This window comes from Trichomycterus rosablanca, chromosome 21, assembly GCF_030014385.1.
Source record: "Trichomycterus rosablanca isolate fTriRos1 chromosome 21, fTriRos1.hap1, whole genome shotgun sequence".
In the NCBI taxonomy this organism is placed as follows: Eukaryota; Metazoa; Chordata; class Actinopteri; order Siluriformes; family Trichomycteridae; genus Trichomycterus; species Trichomycterus rosablanca.
The window spans coordinates 13,745,865-13,767,471 of NC_086008.1; the positions used below are offsets into that span (position 1 = coordinate 13,745,865).

A 21,607-nucleotide genomic window follows, 5' to 3' on the forward strand; every position below is an offset into this window, starting at 1 on the left:
AGCAAGATTATGGGGCCAGAACGGCACCAGTTTTTGTCGCTTAAAAGCACCAAACTGTTCAGGATTTTGGCACCAGCACCAGTCTTAAGGTAATCTGCTCTACTGTATATTTAAATCATCCATCAAAATGATTTTCTTTCTATATTAACATCCATTTTATACTTTAACCAGTTTTTTTTACACAAAATTTTTGGCAGCTTCAACCGGTTTTGCATATTGTGGCCTAGTGTTGTTACAGTGGGAAAGCCAGTTGTGTGGTGTGTTTATCTAAGACAAGTCTGACTGTTCTGAGCCCAGAAACCTTTAATCATCATAGACTGGAGACAACCTGGATTAAGAATATAACAGCCTGAGTTCCTGAACACCCACAAGATTGGGTGGGGCAGTGAGCATTGATTGACCTTGTGCAACCTGGACACTTTGCATCCACCTGGAGACCGATTTGGCACTTTGTTTATTTATTGATTTATTTTTTGTCAACTAATCCTAATCTGCCCAGATTGCATCTAGACACCCAACCGTCCAGTAGCAATGCTAGATTCCAGCCCTGGATCCTAGCAGGCAGTAGTGGACTACTGTTATTTGCTGCTTCGCTTTCTGAGCGCCTTACAATTACTGATAATCTGCTGACAAACATATTGGGGGGAAAATAAAGACAATGTGGCATGCAAAAGTTGTAAGAATGCAAAATGTAATATTTTAGATTTCTACATTAAACATTTAACTTTGAAAACAGCTCTACTTTGTCCAAGCAATGTCCAGTCTGTCAGATGTTCATATATCTGTAGAGCCAAATGGGTGGTGCTGGGAGAATAGTGCTTGTAGAATGTTGATGCATTGTTGTTGAAGCATTGAAAACACAGCCACTACAAATACACTAAACTATGTTTATGTGACTGGATGATTGAGGGATGTGCATTATGCAGAATTGGCAATTTTTGCTGATTAGTAATTGACTACACTAAATTAGGAGAACGGGACAAAATGCATAAATGAAATAGTAAAAAATAAAGTTCTTGCTGCACTTGAATGTTATTTTAGGCACTAGTATAATTCTAAAGTGCCCATGAATCATTGCATCTCCTTTCCTTAATAAAAGGTTAATAATGACTGACTGATCATGCACTCTTATTATTTTCCTTTGCTTAAACTCATTGGAAATATCTGGCAATATAAACTCTGCGGGCAGATAATTAGAAAAGCGATTCAGGGTATTATGTCTCCTAGAACCTCACACACTTGGGTGTGGCTGTTCGCTCATGCTGTGTCAGGATTGTGCAATACTTTAAAATAGGCCAAAATGAGCAAATAAATGTGTGCTTGTTAGAAAAAACACTTTAAAAACAATAAGCTTAAACTTAAGGTGTATGGGATGTTTAAATGACTTATCAACTAAGGGTTGTTAAAAGTCTAATTTAACTTAAAAATCATGGCAGTGGTAATTCAGTGGTTAAGGTATTGGACTAGTAGTCCCACTACAGCCACTGTTGGGCCCATAAGCAAGGCTCTTAACCCTCAATTGCAAAAAAGTTGTATTCAGTTACAATTTGAAGTCGCTTTGGATAAGTGTCTGCTAAATGCCACAAAGTTTAACAGAGGTCCACCTAATATACAGTAGACCCTTGACTACGAAAATGTTCGTAAGTTAAACCTAATATTCCCATAAGAAATAATGTAAATCGAATTAATCCATGCTAGACCTCCCAAACCACCCCCTTACCTAACCTTTCTAATGTCTTAAATGGTCTTTTTTTGTCATAAATACAAGTATATTTTCCCTTAAATCTTAAATGATAGAATAGACATTACTGTAATAAACAATAATAAACAATACACAGTAGTACTGTACTGTAACATACACACATCACATTTCAGTACAGTACGTGTGGTGTATAATACACCATAATAAATTTCCTTCTTTTTTCTAATAGTAATAGATTTTTTCATTTTCTCACCACTACGCTTTCTCTGCACCTTAAAAAAAAAAAACACAGGAAAATACCGCCCGCTGTCTGAATGTTTGCTTACTGTATATATGTATATACAGAGAGAGAGAGAGACGGTCAGAGTCAACTTGTTCGTGACATCACGTGTTTCGTTCACTTGCGAAGTTTGGTTCGTAATCCGAAATTTGTTCGTATGTTAAGTTGAAAAAAAAAAAAAAAAAGCGCTCGTAACCTAAAATGTTCATATGGTTCAACAGTTCGTAAGTCAAGGGTTTACTGTATAAGCATACACATTTCTGGAAAGTGGTAAAGGATAAGATAGCTGTGTTACTTGGTCACAATAAACTGCCATCAACTCTAAAATGCGTAAGTGTCACATCTTAATTAACTAGCCAGAGAAACAACCAGGAGTAACAGCTAACAGGAACACAGGGAAAATCCAAACATAGTGGAAAACAAAGCTCTGTGCACACCGAGAAAATACAGCCAAGTATTTATGTAGAAATGATAAGCATAACTTATCAGGTAATGAAGAAAGCTGTAAATTCCAAAGAAGTGGCTGAAAAGTTGTAGCCTACAGGGACAGTCTGTTCAGTGGAAAACATAACAATAAGCAGTGTAACTAAACCAGATAGTTAATATACAACACAGAGTTACCCGGAATATTGTTATACATTTCAAGAAACATTATTCAGAAATATTAAGTCTCTAAAAATGTGCCTTTGCTGAGGGACAGGTAGAGATTTTTGGACAATACTGGCCAGATTTTATATTTTATGTACACATATAGAAGCACTTTGTAGTTCTACAATTACTGACTGTAGTCCATCTGCTTCTCTGCATGCTTTGTTAGCCCCCTTTCATGCTGTTCTTCAATGGTCAGGACTCTCCCAGGACCACCACAGAGCAGGTATTATTTGGGTGGTGGATGATTCTCAGCACTGCAGTGACACTGACATGGTGGTGGTGTGTTAGTGTGTGTTGTGCTGGTATGAGTGGACCACAGCAGCGCAGCTGGAGTTTTTAAACACCTCACTGTCACTGCTGGACTGAGAATAGTCCACCAACCAAAAATATCCAGCCAACAGCGGCCCATGGGCAGCGTCTTGTGAGCACTGATGAAGGTCTAGAAGATGACCAACTCAAACAGCAGCAATAGATGAGCGATCGTCTCTGACTTTACATCTACAAGGTGGACCAACTAGGTAGGAGTGTCTAATAGAGTGGACAGTGAGTGGACACGTTCTATAAAAACTCCAGCAGCGCTGCTGTGCCTGATCCACTCTTACCAGCACGACACACACTAACATACCACCACCATGTCAGTGTCACTGCAGTGCTGAGAATCATCCACCACCTAAGTAACACTTGCTCTGTGGGGGTCCTGACCATTGAAGAACAGGGTAAAAACAGGCTAAAAAAGTATGTAGAGAAACAGATGGACTACAGTCAGTAATTGTAGAACTACAAAGTGCTTCTATATGGTAAGTGGAGCTGATAAAATGGACAGTGAGTGTAGAAACAAGGAGGTGGTTTTGATGTTATGACTGATCTGTGTATATTCCAATTAAATACAGAAACACACATTTTGTCCACAATTACAGAATGGCAATCCTTCACTTGGCCTCGGCTACTTAAGACCTAGCCAGTCATGTCTGTATCTACTAGGGATGTAACGATACACTCTACCCACGATGCGATGCACGATACGATTTTTTCCCGATTCTTTAAACTGAAATTGAAGACAAATTATGACAAAGTTTCCTTTTATTATTTCTCTTAAAAAAATAAAATAAAAGACTATTTGTGATTATCTTTTATTTATCTAAATAATTAATGCCCTTTTTTCTGAGGTAGGTGCAAACTATGCAAAGCAATTTTAAATTAAGCCCAATTTGGATGAAAAAACGCAAATTTGGCAACCGGGCGTATAGCGCCAGTGACGTCAACCAAGCGAGGTGAATAGCGCCAGTGCCCTCAGCTGTTTAAAGTGAACATCGATTCATTACACATGCAAACCGATTTGAATCGTGGAATTTCTGAATCGGTTATTAACTGTACAGTCCCTGACAGAAGTCTTGTCGCATAAGGACATAGTAACTTAAAATGGTATATAACTTTATTTGTAATCAATCAATTGTTACAATAAATGGTTCACTTTAATGTCAAGGGCTTTCACATTAATAACTGGGTGCAAAATGAAACTGTCAAAAAGTGTCCTGATGTCCACAGCTTGGTAAAGCCCATAACATCTGTTTTTGCAAGGACAAAAGTCTTGTCGTGTCTTTAAATGATTCAACCAATCACAGATTAGAGCTTCTCCTGGGACAAATAATGTAATTAACACATTCCCAGGTGTGTATAAAAAGAACCCCAGCACACCAGACTTTCATGTGAAGTGCAACCTGACCTCTGACAACATGCCAAAGATTCAACCACAAACCAAAGTGCTGATCATCAAGACCTTGAAGACCAAGTCTGCTGCTGAGGTGGCAGACATCTTTAATGTATCCAAACGTCAAGTGGAGAGAATAAGAAAAAGATTTCAAGAAACTGGGGACGTTCATGACAAGCCCAGGTCAGGCAGACCCCTTAAGACAACTGTTCGAGAGGACCGTTTGTTGCTTCGACAGTCTAGGGCCAGCCCTTTTTCAACTGCAGCGGAGCTACATGAGAACTGGTCACCAGAAAACGCTGTATCTACAAAAACAGTTTGTCGAATTCTTTCACGCAGTGGTCTTCATGGCCGAATTAGTGCTCAGAAACCAGCATTAAACAAGACAACAAAAAAAAATTTGCCAAGGCCCACAGCTTGCAGAAAGGATGGACAGTGGAAAAGTGGCAGAAGGTTGATTTTTCTGATGAATCATCCATTGAACTGCATCCCAATCGCCGCAAATACTGCAGAAGACCTGTTGGAACCCGCATGGACCCAAGATTCACCCAGAAAACAGTCAACTTTGGTGGAGGAAAAATCATGGTTTGGGGTCACATCCAGTATGGGGGTGTCCGAGAGCTCTGCAGAGTGGATGGCAACATCAACAGCCTGAAGTATCAAGACATTCTTGCTGCCCATTACATTCCAAACCACAAGAGAGGGCAAATTCTGCAGCAGGATGGCGCTCCTTCTCATACTTCAGCATCCACATCAAAGTTCCTGAAAGCAAAGAAGATCAAGGTGCTCCAGGATTGGCCAGCCCAGTCACCAGACATGAACATTATTGAGCATGTCTGGGGTAAGATGAAGGAGGAGGCTTGGAAGATGAAACCAAAAAATCTTGATGAACTCTGGGAGTCCTGCAAGACTGCTTTCTTTGCCATTCCAGATGACTTCATCAATAAGTTATTTGAGTCATTGCCAAGACGTATGGATGCAGTCCTCCAAGCCCATGGAAGTCATACACGATATTAATTATTTTTTCCAAGGCACCATGACTTTATGTTCTAATGTTATTGTAGCATGTTTGTGTATTCAAAATAAAGTATATGTATAATTTCAACATTATTTTTGTATACGACAAGACTTACAGGGGTTAGACAAAATAACTGAAACACCTGTCATTTTAGTGTGGGAGGTTTCATGGCTAAATTGGACCAGTCTGGTGGCCAATCTTCATTAATTGCACATTGCACCAGTAAGAGCAGAGTGTGAAGGTTCAATTAGCAGGGTAAGAGCACAGTTTTGCTCAAAATATTGCAATGCACACAACATTATGGGTGACATACCAGAGTTCAAAAGAGGACAAATTGTTGGTGCACGTCTTGCTGGCGCATCTGTGACCAAGACAGCAAGTCTTTGTGATGTATCAAGAGCCACGGTATCCAGGGTAATGTCAGCATACCACCAAGAAGGACAAACCACATCCAACAGGATTAACTGTGGACGCAAGAGGAAGCTGTCTGAAAGGGATGTTCGGGTGCTAACCCGGATTGTATCCAAAAAACATAAAACCACGGCTGCCCAAATCACGGCAGAATTAAATGTGCACCTCAACTCTCCTGTTTCCACCAGAACTGTCCGTCGGGAGCTCCACAGGGTCAATATACACGGCCGGGCTGCTATAGCCAAACCTTTGGTCACTCGTGCCAATGCCAAACGTCGGTTTCAATGGTGCAAGAAGCGCAAATCTTGGGCTGTGGACAATGTGAAACATGTATTGTTCTCTGATGAGTCCACCTTTACTGTTTTCCCCACATCCGGGAGAGTTACGGTGTGGAGAAGCCCCAAAGAAGCGTACCACCCAGACTGTTGCATGCCCAGAGTGAAGCATGGGGGTGGATCAGTGATGGTTTGGGCTGCCATATCATGGCATTCCCTTGGCCCAATACTTGTGCTAGATGGGCGCGTCACTGCCAAGGACTACCGAACCATTCTGGAGGACCATGTGCATCCAATGGCGGTGCCGTGTATCAGGATGACAATGCACCAATACACACAGCAAGACTGGTGAAAGATTGGTTTGATGAACATGAAAGTGAAGTTGAACATCTCCCATGGCCTGCACAGTCACCAGATCTAAATATTATTGAGCCACTTTGGGGTGTTTTGGAGAAGCGAGTCAGGAAACGTTTTCCTCCACCAGCATCACGTAGTGACCTGGCCACTATCCTGCAAGAAGAATGGCTTAAAATCCCTCTGACCACTGTGCAGGACTTGTATATGTCATTTCCAAGACGAATTGACGCTGTATTGGCCGCAAAAGGAGGCCCTACACCATACTAATAAATTATTGTGGTCTAAAACCAGGTGTTTCAGTTATTTTGTCCAACCCCTGTATGTCCAAGCAAAATCTGACCTTTCTGTCCTAATTAAATGATAAAACTCAATGAATGATACAAAACTTTCTTTTGGTATAATAAGCATAATCTAGAGGGCTTTGCCTTTCATATAAGCCAGTTCTGATTTCAATTGATCAACTACAAGTCAAGTTATTATTTGTTGTTCCTACAACTTGGATAAGCGACAAGACTTCTGTCAGGGACTGTACTGTGGTGCATCGTTACATCCCTAGTATCTAGACAACCATATAGACAACCAACCGTCCAGCAGCAATTCTAGATTTAAGTCCTGGATCCCAGTGGGCGGTAGTGGGCTACTATAATTTGCTGCTTCGCTTCCTGACCGGCTTACAATTAATGTTAATCTACTGTACTAAACATATTGGGGAAAATAAAGAAAACATGGCTTGCAAAAGTTGTAATAATGCAAAATCACGTTATTTTATTTTATTTTTTGGCCAAGATGTAAAATTGTGTAGATTAACACGTTTGTTCCCTGTGGAAATGTTTACATTATTTTTACTTAGAATATTGATGCTTCGGGGCAATAAAAAACAGTCACCACAAATAAACTGTTTAAAATAAAGTGTTTATGTGACTGGATGTATAAGGGATGTGCAGGATCAGAATGTGTGTAGATAAGCTTGGGTCTGTGTGCCCTAACTGTGCTGGACATTCATTACAGGAAATGCCAGAGTTGTCCCAATAGAGTCTTTTCTCAGAGAGGAGTGAAGAACTCACAGTATGGTACAAGATTCTTAACTTACTTAGATAACTGTATTTATTACGTTTCCAAATATATTTGAGGTATGAAGCTTTTGAAATATGGGTGTTTTTCCACAGATAAGAAGCAGCATTGAGGGTCAGATAAATTAGATGTACACCAATGAGCCAGAACATTAGCACCACTTGCCTAATATGCTGTCAAATCTTCTCTGACCCAATAAGACACAGACTCCACAAGACTATGGAAGGAAGTTCAGTAGTATCTGGCACCAGGACCTTACTTTTGTAAATTGTGAGGTGGATCATCCTACAGTGCAACCTGGTGCCAGTAAACCGTGACTACACAGAAGGGTTTATTGCGCTGTCTGTTGTGACACATTTACACCATTACCAATATTAAAATCATCTCCAGTTTGAGCCACAGTAGCTCTTCTGTTTGTCCGTGCCAGACGCCCATTGCTTTTATGTCCCCTGGCATCAGTGAGTCTTGGCTGCCCAACTAACCGCTTTGTGGCTAGGACTTCTGCCAGTGGGTACTCAGCACAGCTGCCTGTAAACACCCCTTGCTGTTATGGAGATACTTCAAACCAGTCGTCTGGCCATAATGGTTTGGTTCTTAAAGTCACTCAGGTCTTTATGCTTGTCCATATCTGCTGCATTTAACACCGTACTACCAGTAACTACCGTCAGCCCATTATTTAATGCAGTGGTCCTCAACCACTGGGCTGTGGACCGGTACCGGTCTGTGGGTCATTTATTACCGGGCTGCACAGAAAGAATAAATAATTTGAGATTGGTACATCAGCAATGACAACACTGCTTCCATTTCCAACACACGGGTGTTTATCGTCTCATATCACCCCCAGGTGGAAGCAGCATCTCGTTGCAACAAAAAAAAGTCTCCCTGATCATGACATTCACACATTTTTGGTGTGTGGTCCTAATGTTTTGGCTGATCAGTGTTCATGTTAATTAGACATACATCAGTGGCACTGTCAAGGTGGCACACGATCATGCTGTAATGTGATGAAGGAAGTTAAAGCAGAATAAGGGCTGATAGCCTGGGGGATGGAGCTCCCTTGTGCCTGGGAGAGGTTATGAGTAACTGGTTTCTGTGTAATTGTCTGACCTGTGCATGAGGAAAAAGCACTTGAAAGGAAACATTATGGTTTCCTTCGTAATTAGGAAAATAACTATCCCATCATTAGTTGAGGATCAAAGTAAATATCCAGAAAAGGATTAGTCATCTTGTTCATTTAGCTTTTATAGCGCTTTTGACCTACAGTAGTAAAATAAAACTAGTTCTTTTGTTACATGTTCAATGTTTTTCTCTCCAAAATACCAGGATCTAAAAAGTACTTTAATATGCCCGTTCAAGCTCTCAATTGTAATTGTAATAGAGTTAGTGTTTTATTTTATATTAGCCAAACCTGTTACATACAATTAAATGTATGGTTTTTGACGCTTGCAGCTGTAAATTGTGCAAGCCCTCTACCACTGGGATCAAGAGTTTGAATCCTCAACGGTGCTATCAGCTGGTCGAGCGCCTGCATACACACATGATTAACTATGTCTAAGGGGGAGATGGCCAAGGTCCCGCTGTGTATGGGCTTCCTGTCTGGTGTGCGTTACTGCATTGTACCCAGCGATACCAGGAAACCGGACCCACCACAAACCTGACCAAGATAAAGCAATGTCTTGATATGGTGCGATTTATTTACATCATTATATAGAGATGTGAACCCCTCATTATTGAGTTCGTGTGTTTCAGCCCCACCCATTGCTAATAGCTTATAGAATACTTATAGAAGCTTATAGAAGAGTGGCACACTACATTACTGTTGTTGGTTGTGTAATAGAATGTCCAACAAGCTTATGGTCAGGTGTCCACAAAGTTTTGGCCAAATAGTGTCTTTAATAGTACCAAAATACATTAAATAATGAGCAAGGTTTCACGTAGATAATCATAGCACAAAGATAATTGGGGGTTTTTTGTGGGGGAACTACTTGGTAATATTCTGTTTCAGATTGAAATGTTAATTATGCCCTGTGGTTATTAATTAAATAACAAAAATAAATAATAAAATAGCACTCGGGTGGCGCAGTGGTCTATTATGTTAGCCCATCACCCCTGAGATCCAGGCATCTACGCAGACATGATCGGCTATGTCTGAGGCCCTGCTATGGATTGCCGTCCTTGTCCAGGGACATCCTGCCTTTGTGCCTAATGTTTCCTGGAAAAATTAGACCTGATGTAACCTTGACCAGAATAAAAGGTTGATGAAAATGAACTGAAATAAAAAAAAAATAAAAAAAAACTGAAATTCTGTATAAAAATTAGCTACACACAAAGTGTAAACTATTGACTTTTTGAAACATTTGTTAACATTTGCTTTAAATCACAAGCATTTTAATGTTGGTACTTGGTCAAAAATTCATCAGCATTAGTGGAGTTTCATTTCTCTTTTATTCCAGAGAAGATATAGATATACATGTTTTAGTGTATGTGGCTACATGTGGATAAGTCTGCATCTGAACGTCAGGTTACAGCACACTGTGCTGAGGATGTTCTCACTTTAATCAATAGGTGTAACTGTACACGTCTTGCTCCTCTTTCAGCACACATCCCAGTTCATTTTCTGCTAGCTGTAACTACACACTGTCCTCTGCTAATGAGTTTAATCTGAACCCTTTTGCCACTTCCACATCAATATAATCAATTGATCCAATTTGTCTAAAGCTTCACATGTTCAGATGCTTGGTTCTTGGCTGGAGTTTTACATTTTTATGGTGTGATATTTACTTCTTACTTTATGTTGTAAGTTTACATTTACATTTTTGGCATTTAGTAGATGCTCTTATGCAGAGTGACTTACACAGAAGTGCTTCCATAGTAAACATTACCTAAGTAGACAACCCAAGAACACAAATTAAACGGTTGTCTACTGGTAAACTGGTTTGTGGAACAGATATACAAACATAACCAGTAAATGTAGTTTTTGTATGCCTCCTTTCCTTCCTTTTATTTTTTTCTCCCACTTTAGCGCATCCAATTACTGCCCATCAATCATCCTCTCACTAATGCTGGTCCCTGTTCCTGATTGGGGAGATCTAGGCCCCTCCGACACGTGCACAGCAATTGAACATCTTATCACCTACACTTGACGAGTGCAGTGCAGTACAGCACTGTGTATGGAGAGCCACACCCTCTACCGCACTCCTTTCCCATCTCCGTGCAGGCGCCGCCAACCAGCCAGCAGAGGTCGTAATCGCACTAGTCTGAGAGACCCCTCTGGCTTAATCCCGCCCCTATCTGAACAACAGGCCAATCATTGTTCATGTAGTCGCTCAGCCGGCAGGCAGAGCCGAGATTCGATAAGATGTATTCGAGATCCCAGCTCTGGTGTACAGCGTGTGTTTTTACCGCTGCGCCACCTGAGTGGTCTTTCCTTCCTTTTAGCATGTGTTTGGATATCCACCTCCACTCCATGTGTTCTCTGTCATGTATTTTTTGTTTGTATGAGAACACAATTTTGGTTGGTGAAAATTTCCACAACTTCATGTTTCTACGCCTTTGTTAATAAAGAGTCTGGCCAAACACATTTCTAAGTGTATATGGGGGCGGCACGGTGGCTAAGTGGGTAGCACTGTCGCCTCACAGCAAGAAGGTCCTGGGTTCAATCCCCAGGTGGGGCGGTCCGGGTCCTTTCTGTGTGGAGTTTGCACGTTCTCCCAGTGTCTGCGTGGGTTTCCTCCCACAGTCCAAAAAAATGCAAGTGAGGTAAATTGGAGATACTAAATTGTCCATGACTGTGTTCGATATACCCTTGTGTGAACTGATGAACCTTGTGTAATGAGTGACTACTGTTCCTGTCATGAATGTAACCAAAGTGTAAAACATGACGTTAAAATCATAATAAACAAACAAGTGTATATGGAGTACTTTGTGTTTATGGCAGTAGTGTGTTGCTTGATGCTGTATTTTTGTATTTCTGATGGAGATGTGGCTCTTCTGAACCATGGGTACATCACACATTCGTTGCTGGTACAGATACAGTGATTTAAAAAATGCTTATTTCTATTGCTGATAATAATTAGGTTTAGCTCTTAAAACAAAGGGGTAATGGCTTGGACAGTGGTAGCCTAATGGGTAGAGCTTTAGGCTGTCAATTGAAAGGTTGTGGGTTAATATATTGGCTCTCATCTACAACAGCAGAGTGCTGAAGCGCTCTGGCAAAATTACAGCAGACCCCTCTCATCCTGGACATCACCTCTTTCAAACACTTCCGTCTGGCAAAGAAAGAGCTCTAACATTTCTTAACCACAGTTGCTCCCTTGGTTAATACTTATTTAACAGACCAGACAGCACACGGACTGTTAACATGCTACATGTCATACATGTGTATTGTGTGTATAATTATGTGTACTATTATGTGTATTATTATGTGTATTGCCAAAACAAATTCCTCATATGTGTAACATACCTGGCGAAATAAAGTGATTCTGATTTTGATTCTTGACACAAGTTAACATGAGTTAGATTAAAAGTTCCAGGTATTTATATTTCTGGCAGTTATTACACTTGGATAAAAGACTCAGTAAGGTCACAACAATATAGTTAATCTTGACAGTCAACAGCAATCTGATTTTTTAGGATTGATGGAAAAATACACCAAAATGTATTGTTTGATTGTAACCATTAGGTACTGGATGATCCGTTTTATGCATTTATTTGATTATCTACGCAGTCTAGTAAACAAATTTTGTCCAAAAATAAAATAAAAAACACTTGCGATGTTTTGGACTAGGGATGCCACTAACGATTTTTCTATCGATTAATCTATAGATTAGTCGATTAATCTAACGATTAATTTTCCTTTAAAAAATGTCATTCAGAATGTCATTTAAGCTTCTTTTATTTTAACAGCAAACTGTACGGCATAATAATATGGCACAAAACTAAATGTAAACAGGGTTTATGTCCATAGTATCAAATTCTCAAGTGCTCCATATTAAACGAAGTGCAACGTGTGTTTATGGCATTCTGTATACAAAGCAAAGTGCTTAAACTTACAGCAGAAATAAAATAGAGGTGGGTACGTCTCATTAAGTCCAACGTACAGTAACAACAAAATGAGCCCAGATTCTAACCTACACATTCACTCAAAACTTACATCAAATTCTAAGCCATGTTAACAAAGTGGTTAGCACTAAGGCTCATTCATATGAGAAGATTTTTGCGCTTCGATTGCCGCTGCAACTGGAAAAATCGTGAGCCCAACGCAGCAAAGTGCCCAACGTGTGTGAATGCGCCCTAACTGAACTCGCTAAGAAATACGGTATTCTAGGATCTCCGTGATTAAAAAGTTTAATGAAACAATATAGAAGTAAAAATGAGCCCTAAATGAACTCGCTAAGGAATACGGTATTCCAAGATCTCCGCGATTAAGAAGCGTAATAAAACAATATAGACGTGCAACATCGCGCTAGTGCTGCTGTGGTACCATCAAAGCTTTGCACAGTGTACAAACCACATTTTTGTTTTGTGCCAGTTGTAAGTATTCCCAAAATTTTGATGATTTGGGTCTTGGAAAACTTTGAGCTTTTCTTATATATTATGAAATATCTACAATCGGCCTCTGACTGCTGCAGACGGCTTTTTTTAAGACTGTGTTTAATGCCCCCAACCAGTGATTGGACCAAATACGACTTGCACGCAGCAAGTAGTGCTGAGGGAAATCATATGAACAGTTATATGAATGGAAACATTGCAGAAATTAAAAATGATCATTTATAAACAGTTTTAAAAATGATGCAGACTTAAAATATTGATGCATCGACTAGGTCGACCAATCGCGGCTGCCCTATTTTGGAGAAATATCTATGTGCTGTTTTCATTTAGTCACAGAAAAAGAACAGCTGCCAAAATCACTACAATCCAAGACTGATGAAAGATGTGTGTGTAAACTGATGTGTGTAAACTTTTAACTTTCCCTGTAAGTGCTTTTGATTTATTATGTGAGATAATTGCAAGCTATTTTCATCTTCCTGTTATTGAGCTGGTCTTTAAGATCCTGCCTTTAAACTAATTTAACTTTTCTGACTTCCTTGGTCTTTCCCATTACTACCCCTCTGTCATTCTATATTGTTCTGTGTGCCTACAGTAGCCCCAGTCAGAAAGCCAGACCCTATTTGTTCTTTTGTTACTCTTTAAATAGCTGCTGTTTTATAGATCTGCTGCTATAGTCTAACAAGAAACAATCCCTGACTAACAAGGGCAAGCAGTATTAGTTCTATAAGTCTCATAGATGTGCTGTAAAACTGACACTAGAACTCCAGGATCACTAACAAATAGCTGATTATTAGTCCTGGTGTGCAGGACTGAAGGTTGAATTTTTCTAACATTTAAAAGTCAGTTCAGAGTTAGTGGATTGTTTCTTCCCTAGGCCTTTTTTAGGTGGAAAAAAGTCTTAGGTGGAAGAATGTTATTGCACTAGAGGGTAATGCGTTTATAATGGTTTGAAACGCTCCGCTGTGTTTGTTAAAGCCCTGATGTTGCTGTGAAGTTACGTTTCAGGAGTAAAAAATAGTGTAAAAACATTTTGCCAATAATCTAAAGGCTGTTTTAGGCGGCCATATGTAAAGACATTTTATTTATTTAGGTGGCCAGATAAGTGGTTTAAAATTATTTATTATTTTTAATATTATTAGGATTTTAACGTCATGTTTTACACACCACGGTTACATTCATGACATTACAGGTAGTTACACAAGATTCATCAGTTCAAGTCTTTAATGTCAAACACAGTCATGGACAATTTTGTATCTCCGATTTACCTCACTTGCATGTCTTTGGACTGTGGGAGGAAACCGGAGCTCCAGGAGGAAACCCACGCAGACAACCACCATATTATTATTATTTTTTTTTTATTCAGGGTCAAGATTGCATAGGGTCCAGTTTTACCTCAAAGGCAGGATGTTCCGGGACAAGGCAGGGTCAAGACAGTCAATCATGTCTGCATAGACGCCTAGATCTCAGCGGTGATGGGCTAGCACATGACAGGAACGGTAGTTACTCATTACACAAGGTTCATCACTTCACAAGTTTATATCGAACACTATCGAAAATGTTTGAAACTATATCGAATATTTTGTATCTCCAATTCACCTCACTTGCATGTCTTTGGACTGTGGGGGGAAACTGGAGCTCCCGGAGCAAACCAATGCAGACACTGAGAGAACATGCAAACACCACACAGAAAGGACCTGGGCAGCTCCACCTGGGGATCGAACCCGGAACCTTCTTGCTGTGAGGTGACAGTGCTACCCACCAAGCCACCGTGCCGCCCCCATGCTGCCATTAAGTGGTTTTGAAAAGTTACCAAAAGAGGTAACTTATCTAAACATACGCGTTAATATTATTGCAGACCTCCACTGGCCTGTAACTGGCCTGTAAAGAAAAGAATATATAAAAGAGTAATCTATGAGCTGATTTCTACTCAGGAATATCACTCCATGCTCTTTCATTACCTTCTTTCTAAAGACAGATCGCACCAAACCGTCTAACTACCTTACTGGCTTAAGCAAAGACTCAGCACAGAGCTGTGGTATCGGACTTCATTTTAAGCATCCTAACAGCTGACTGCAATAAGTGCTGATTAGTGTTGGGAAGCTGGGGAGTGTCGTTCTATAAACTACACTGGTGTTGACCCACGCCTTCCACAGTGGGTTCAAGCAGCTCATTTTAAGACACCTTAAAATTAAAGATGCATAATTACAAATGTGGAAGGCTTGCTGCAGTATTTATTATGGTTAGCAGTCAAAATAAAATGCAACTATAATTAAGACATTACAGTACCTGAACAAGAGTAAGCAAGCAGATGGAGTTTATTGCTGGCTATCTGGGAGATTAACATACATGTACACTGGAAAGATTATGAAGAACCTCTACACATAATCATACTGGTGAAGAGCGTTCTGTAAATCAAAGCCAGTCACAGACACAGGGAGGATGTGTGGGGGGAAAATGTACATTAGGGGTGACCCGTTTCTTCCATTTTTGGTGACGAGGAAAAGGAAATGAGTGGTAGTGAATGCTATGTCTGTGAACTCAGTTCTGGGGCATACTCCTATAAATAGCATCAGGGGGTCCTAGGTCAGCACAAGGCAATGCTGGCTAATTTAGAGCTGCTCTGAGATGGGATCCAGAGGTTTGTGCTGAAAAATGGAGCCTGGAAGGGGCACTGGGGAGGGAGGACTGTATTGCAAGACCCTATGTTTTTATAATCGGGTGCCACGGGGGTTGAGCTGTATCTTGTAACTAGGACGAAGAAACAGTAAGAGTGGGAAAAACTATTCCATAGTGTCATTTAGTGGCATGGCCTCGTAATTCATCATTAGTGTCATAAAGTAAACCCAAATGTTCATCATATGCTGAGAGGACTGTCGTATTTACTTTTTAAATAGTGCAGTCAAACTAGCCCTATTTATTTATTTTATTTTTGCAATTTTTCACCCAATTGTCTTCGTAATCTATTGTATCTAATCACCCTGATTGCATTACGCTTCCCCTCTACCAATGCTAACCTCCACTGCTGACTGAGGAGCGCCGCAATTAACACATGCCCCCTCCGACATGTGTGCAGTACCGACTGCATGTTTTTACCTGCACTAGGCGAGTTCATATGTAGATCAGCTTTGTGTACGGTGAGCCACACCCTGATCAATGCATTATTCCTCGACTCAGGAAGGCGCCATCAATCAGCCAGCAGAGGTCGTAATTGCATTAGTAATGAGGAGCCCTGGTCCGGCTTCCCAACCTGTGTGAACAACAGCCAATCGTTGTTCACTTAGGCGCCCAGCCTGCCGGATGGCAGAGCTGAGATTTGAAACGATGTGTTTGAAATCTCAGCTCTGGTGTTCTAGCATATGTTACCAGTGCCACCTGAGCACCCTAAACCAGCCCTATTTATATGGGTACTTTAATTATTAATGGTGTATTCATGGTGTATACTGTGTGCATTTGATTTATTTAGCAACAACCTACCAAAAGCTGTTTAAAGCAAAACCACTATCCACTATAAATAGAGCCCTACTAAAAATGTGCTTTATTTCACGGACCTCGTTTCTCAAAAATCTCAAATTTCACGGGATTTTGAAAGCAAAGTGCCGATTTTACGAGTCATTAAATAACTCATAAATTAAATGATATAATAAATGGAAGCTACAATACACAACACAGCCTACCTTGATAGTTGAATGAAAACCTAGAACATTCAGCGACAGTCCCAAATACGGTAATTCTCGTCCGTGTTTTGACACCCCCCCCCAACTCAATTACTCAAGTAGTGTTTTTAGCTGCTTTATACTTCGACATCTTAACCGATTGCTAGTGTAACCGAACGCTTTTAGAGTTTGCTGAGTTTATAAAGAAAGAAATAAACTGTACATAGTAGGGTTGGGCGGTATTGCCGATTTTCATACCGTCATACCGACTTCAGAAAATACCACGGTATATGGTATTATACCGTGGGGGGGGGGGGGGGGGGGGCTCTTTCAAATGAACCGAGTCGCATCTCTGGGAGCCGTTATATACATGTTTTCATTTTTGCGCCATTTTAATCGGCTGTAATACACCCATTGTGCTTAACATCAGTACGGGGAATTATAATAAAAGCTGTTAATTGTCGGAATTCAAATCCGAAATACTTTTAGTATCGCGAAGAGTGAGCGCGACGCACACACACAGATAATATTATATTGTATAAACTTGCACAAGTGTTTTTCTTTTGCAAGTTCGGGCTTGTCAGTGAATGTAACCGTATTCGGTACACGGAGATGTTATATTGACATACTAGCGCGTTGTGCCACCCCATCCCATGGTTTTGAATGGCAAGATGCTAACTGTTAGATTAGCAAGCAAAACCTGATGGAATCGCTGTCTAAGTAGCGCGTTCGAATAACCTGCGTTATAATAATTCATTGACTTATTAGAATCCTCTCTACTGAGGCAGCTGCCTATGTAGGCAGTAAGGGAGCAAGGCAGCTCACTTGGTGTTTGAACACACCCTATGTAGAGCGCTCCCTAGCTTTTGTGTTATCACCTCAAACAGTGAGCACCCCCACAACCAATTAGTGAGCTCTAACCGCCTACAACTCCCGCCCCTCCCTTATTGTGGATGCGCCAAGGTCTTACAGTCTCAGTTTTCAAGGTGGACCTGAAGCAGAAATTTGGTGCTTCACATTTTTAAAATACCGTCAACATTTTTAAATACCGTCAACATTTTTAAATATCGCGGTATACCGCAATACCGTCATACCGCCCAACCCTAGTACATAGACAAACAATCAGGAGCATAATACTTTACAGGCTTGTTCTTTTGAGGTGCAGCACAGAGTACAGAGAGATGATCACGTGTAGAGAAGCGCACTTTTCCACATACTACGGAATCCCCAAAAGGAACAAAACATGCTCAATACATAAACACATACATCAAACATTGTCAGCACAGCACGCTACACCACAGAAAAGTCCATTATACTACCCTAATTGCCGTATGATTGCTAAGACCACCTCATATTGCGCCTCATATTTCATACACTACGCTAAACACAAACCTTAAATTCTACATTTCACTGCAAATTAATTAAGTAGGGCATTAACTATAAACATATAAAGAATGCCACTAATCATCTAGTTATAAAGCTCCCCATGTTCTTGTGTTAGGCTCCCTTTTAGCTCATTTCCCTTGGTCTCTTACTTTCATGTTTCTTCACATCCTCCTGCTCTTTTGTTTAGTCCTGGTCCGAGTGTAACCCATTTTCCCCACTCCTTCCTATGTCTGCTTGAGCTCATAGGTGAATGGGCCAGGCGCAGGCTGGGGAACAAGAACATCTGTGTTTTTCTCATCAAGCCTACCACACAGGAAGGCCGTATGTGTGAAGACAGGCGGTCTGGACCACTATTTGGTCAGACGACCTGCATCTCCTGTTGAAGATTTCACTATCCTGACAAAATTCCACTATGTTCAGCAGACTAACAAACAGCTGAAAAATAATCATCTCTGCAGTTCAATAATAGAAAGCATAGATATACTGTACATTTCACATGGAACATGTGCATACTGTAATCTATTCATTGCTGCCAGTGTCCTCTCTTGCATGTCTAGGTCTGTTTCTTGCTTAATGTCGTTATCTTCAAACATAGAGTCTCGTGAATAAAGTCTACAGAAATCCAATCCTACCCCTGAAGCATCTGTCAGCCACTCACAGCCTTAACTCACATGAGGTAATGACATCTTGCCATGTTGTGAAATACCGAACCATAGCAGGCCCTAACAGCTGTATCTAATTCTTACAATACAGCGTGCTCCCTTGGTAACGATAAAGCAAACTTAGGGTTACTTTAGGGTCATGGTTTTGACACTCTTCGATCAAAAGTATGTGGACAAGTTTCGATGTTTCAGCCATACCCATAACACCTATAGCAGGTGTATAAAATCTAATTTAGAAGTATTTAAAATAGATTATTTACTTACAACTTGGTAGCAACAGTTTGGGAAGTGCCCTTTTCTGTTCCAAAATTTGGATTTTAACGTCATGTTTTACACACTTTGGTTACATTCATGACAGGACAGGTAGTTATTGATTACACAAGATTCATCAGTTTAATGTCAAACACAGTCACAGACAATTTGGTATCTCTGATTGACCTTAATCTTCACTTGCATGTCTTTGGACTGTGGGAGGAAACCAGAGCTCCCGGAGGAAACCCACACAGACACAGGGAGAACATGTAAACTCCACACAGAAAGCACCCAGACCGCTCCACCGCTCCACCAAACCCAGGAAGCAAGGTCCATGAAGACAGGGTTTGACAGGTTTGGTGTGGTAAAACTAGTGGCCTGCACCTAGACCTAAACCCTATTAAACACCCTTGGGATGAATTGGAATATTGATTACAAGCCAGGCGTTCTCATTGTTGCCTAACCTTACCCATGTGCATGAGTGAATGGGCACAAATACCCACAAACACTATAAAATGTGGAAAGCTTTCCTAAAAGGGTAAAGATTGTTATAGCCATAACAGAGGATCAGTTCCATACTAGTGTGGATCAGGCCGTAGCTTTAACTTCACACGATACTTACACTCCCAGTTTCTCTCTCAAGCCTCAAGCAAGGTCTGTGAAAAATTTGTCAATAAGCAGTTACATGATTATCTTAACGAAAAGAAAATTTTATCTGGTGTACAGTCTGGTTTCCGACCAGGTTATGGGTGTGTCACTGCAGTTTTAAAAGTCTTAAATGATATTATATCCACACTGGACGCTAAGCAATATTGTGCTGCAATATTTATTGACTTAGCCAAAGCCTTTGATTCAGTTGACCATACCATCTTGATAAAAAGGTTGGGCAACATAGGGATCACAGATCATTCCTTAGCCTGGTTTACAGATTATCTTTCTCTTAGGTCACAGATTGTGAAATTAGAAAATGTCTTTTCTCTCCCTCGTTGGGTTACTAATGGTGTCCCTCAAGGGTCAATATTAGGACCTACATTGTTTTCTGTATACATTAATAATATTCCCCTTGTTGCTGGAAATGCTCTTCTTCACTTACGTATATGCAGATGACACAATTTTGTATGCTTCCGGCTCTTCCCCTGACTGTGTACTGTCCTTGCTCCAAGATGGCTTTCTCCAGGTTAAAAATTATTTTGCCAACCTTAAATTGTCATTAAACATTTCTAAGACAAAGATTATGTGGTTTGACTGGAAGGGCAAGTTACTTGAACCCTTTTTTAAGTTTACTACCAGGGAAGGAGCCATCTTGGAACAAGTCACAAAGTACAAATATTTAGGCATCTGGTTAGACAGTTCATTGTCCTTTTCACACCATATTACTCAGTTACAATCAAAAGTCAAGGCCAAACTTGGTTTCCTGTACAGAAATCGTTTTTCCTTTACTCGTGCTGCTAAACTCACTCTTGTTCAGATGACTATACTTCCTATGTTTGACTATGGAGATACAGTTAATCGAGTGGCAAGCAAAAACACCCTTCAGAAGCTGGATGCCCTGTACCATTCAGCTCTCCGATTTCTTACAAATGCTCACTTCAGAACTCATCACTGCTCTCTTTATTCTTTGGTTAATTGGCCTTCTTTACATGTTCGTCGCAGTATACACTGGTTTACACTCATCTACAAAACTCTCCTTGGTCGAACACCACCTTATCTACAAAACCTGTTACAGCCAGTGTCTGTTACATATAACACCAGGTCATCTAGCATCATTCAATTAAACATCCCCAAAACATACACTGCTTTTGGCTCTTCATCATTTCAGTTATCTGCTGCTAGAGATTGGAACACACTTCAGAAAACTTTAAAACTATACAGGTCTTTGTTCCGATCTCAAAATTTAAGAACAGCATTAGGAATATTTTTACTTATACATGTACTTGTTTTACTATGAATTGATTGTTTTACTACTATGATTACTACTATTGTTTTGTTTTTTGTCCTTCTTTTCTCCTTGTTGATGTTGTTTTCCCTCTTCCTCAAGTAGACTCTTCTACTTGCCAGGCTGTTATTGTAAATAAGAATGTGTTCTTAATAACTCGCCTGGTTAAATTAAAGGTTAAATAAAAAAAAATAAAAAAATGTTAATAGACAGTATTTAACAAATAGTGAGTAAAGTGCTCATTGACAAAATGTTTTTAAATGTCATCATTTATTGTGCACAGACTAAAAATCCACACTGACCTTCATAAAGCCAGTTTGGATATATTAGTGATGAAAATGTTGCAAAACAGGACTTAATAGAACATTATAATAGGAAATAAGATATCTGTAAGAACAGTATTTATGGAGAACCTTAATGTTTGGTTATTTTTAACTGTGGAAAGTGCATACTGCCAGAGCTTTTTAAACAACCTTATTTCCAAGAAAAGCGCCAGAGAAATCAAAGCTGATCAAATCATGGTATCTTATCTACACTAATTTTACTAACTTCCTTGCCCAACATGTCTTGCTGTAGCATAACAATAAACCAGGAATTGTAACAATGTAACCTGAGTCCATTTACCCTCCTGCCCACTAATTCCAGAGTACCAGAGATTTCTAACATGATTTCTAATACAATTTCTCTTTCTTACT

At 40.1% G+C, this 21,607-nt stretch overlaps 2 protein-coding genes across 2 annotated transcripts in view; one reads left to right on the top strand and one right to left on the bottom strand.

Annotated features, from left to right (window-relative positions):
- The window catches only part of si:dkey-40c11.2 (drebrin-like protein), a 91,655-nt gene that overhangs the window by 27,000 nt on the left and 43,048 nt on the right, over positions 1-21,607 (top strand). The gene's annotated exons all lie outside the window — the stretch shown is intronic.
- smn1 (survival of motor neuron 1, telomeric) overlaps positions 15,188-21,607 on the bottom strand; it is a 206,146-nt gene continuing 199,726 nt past the window's right edge. Inside the window, exon 9 of the mRNA XM_063017485.1 lies at positions 15,188-15,198. The gene's annotated coding sequence lies outside the window, so the exon portion shown is untranslated. The remainder of the gene's footprint in view (positions 15,199-21,607) is intronic.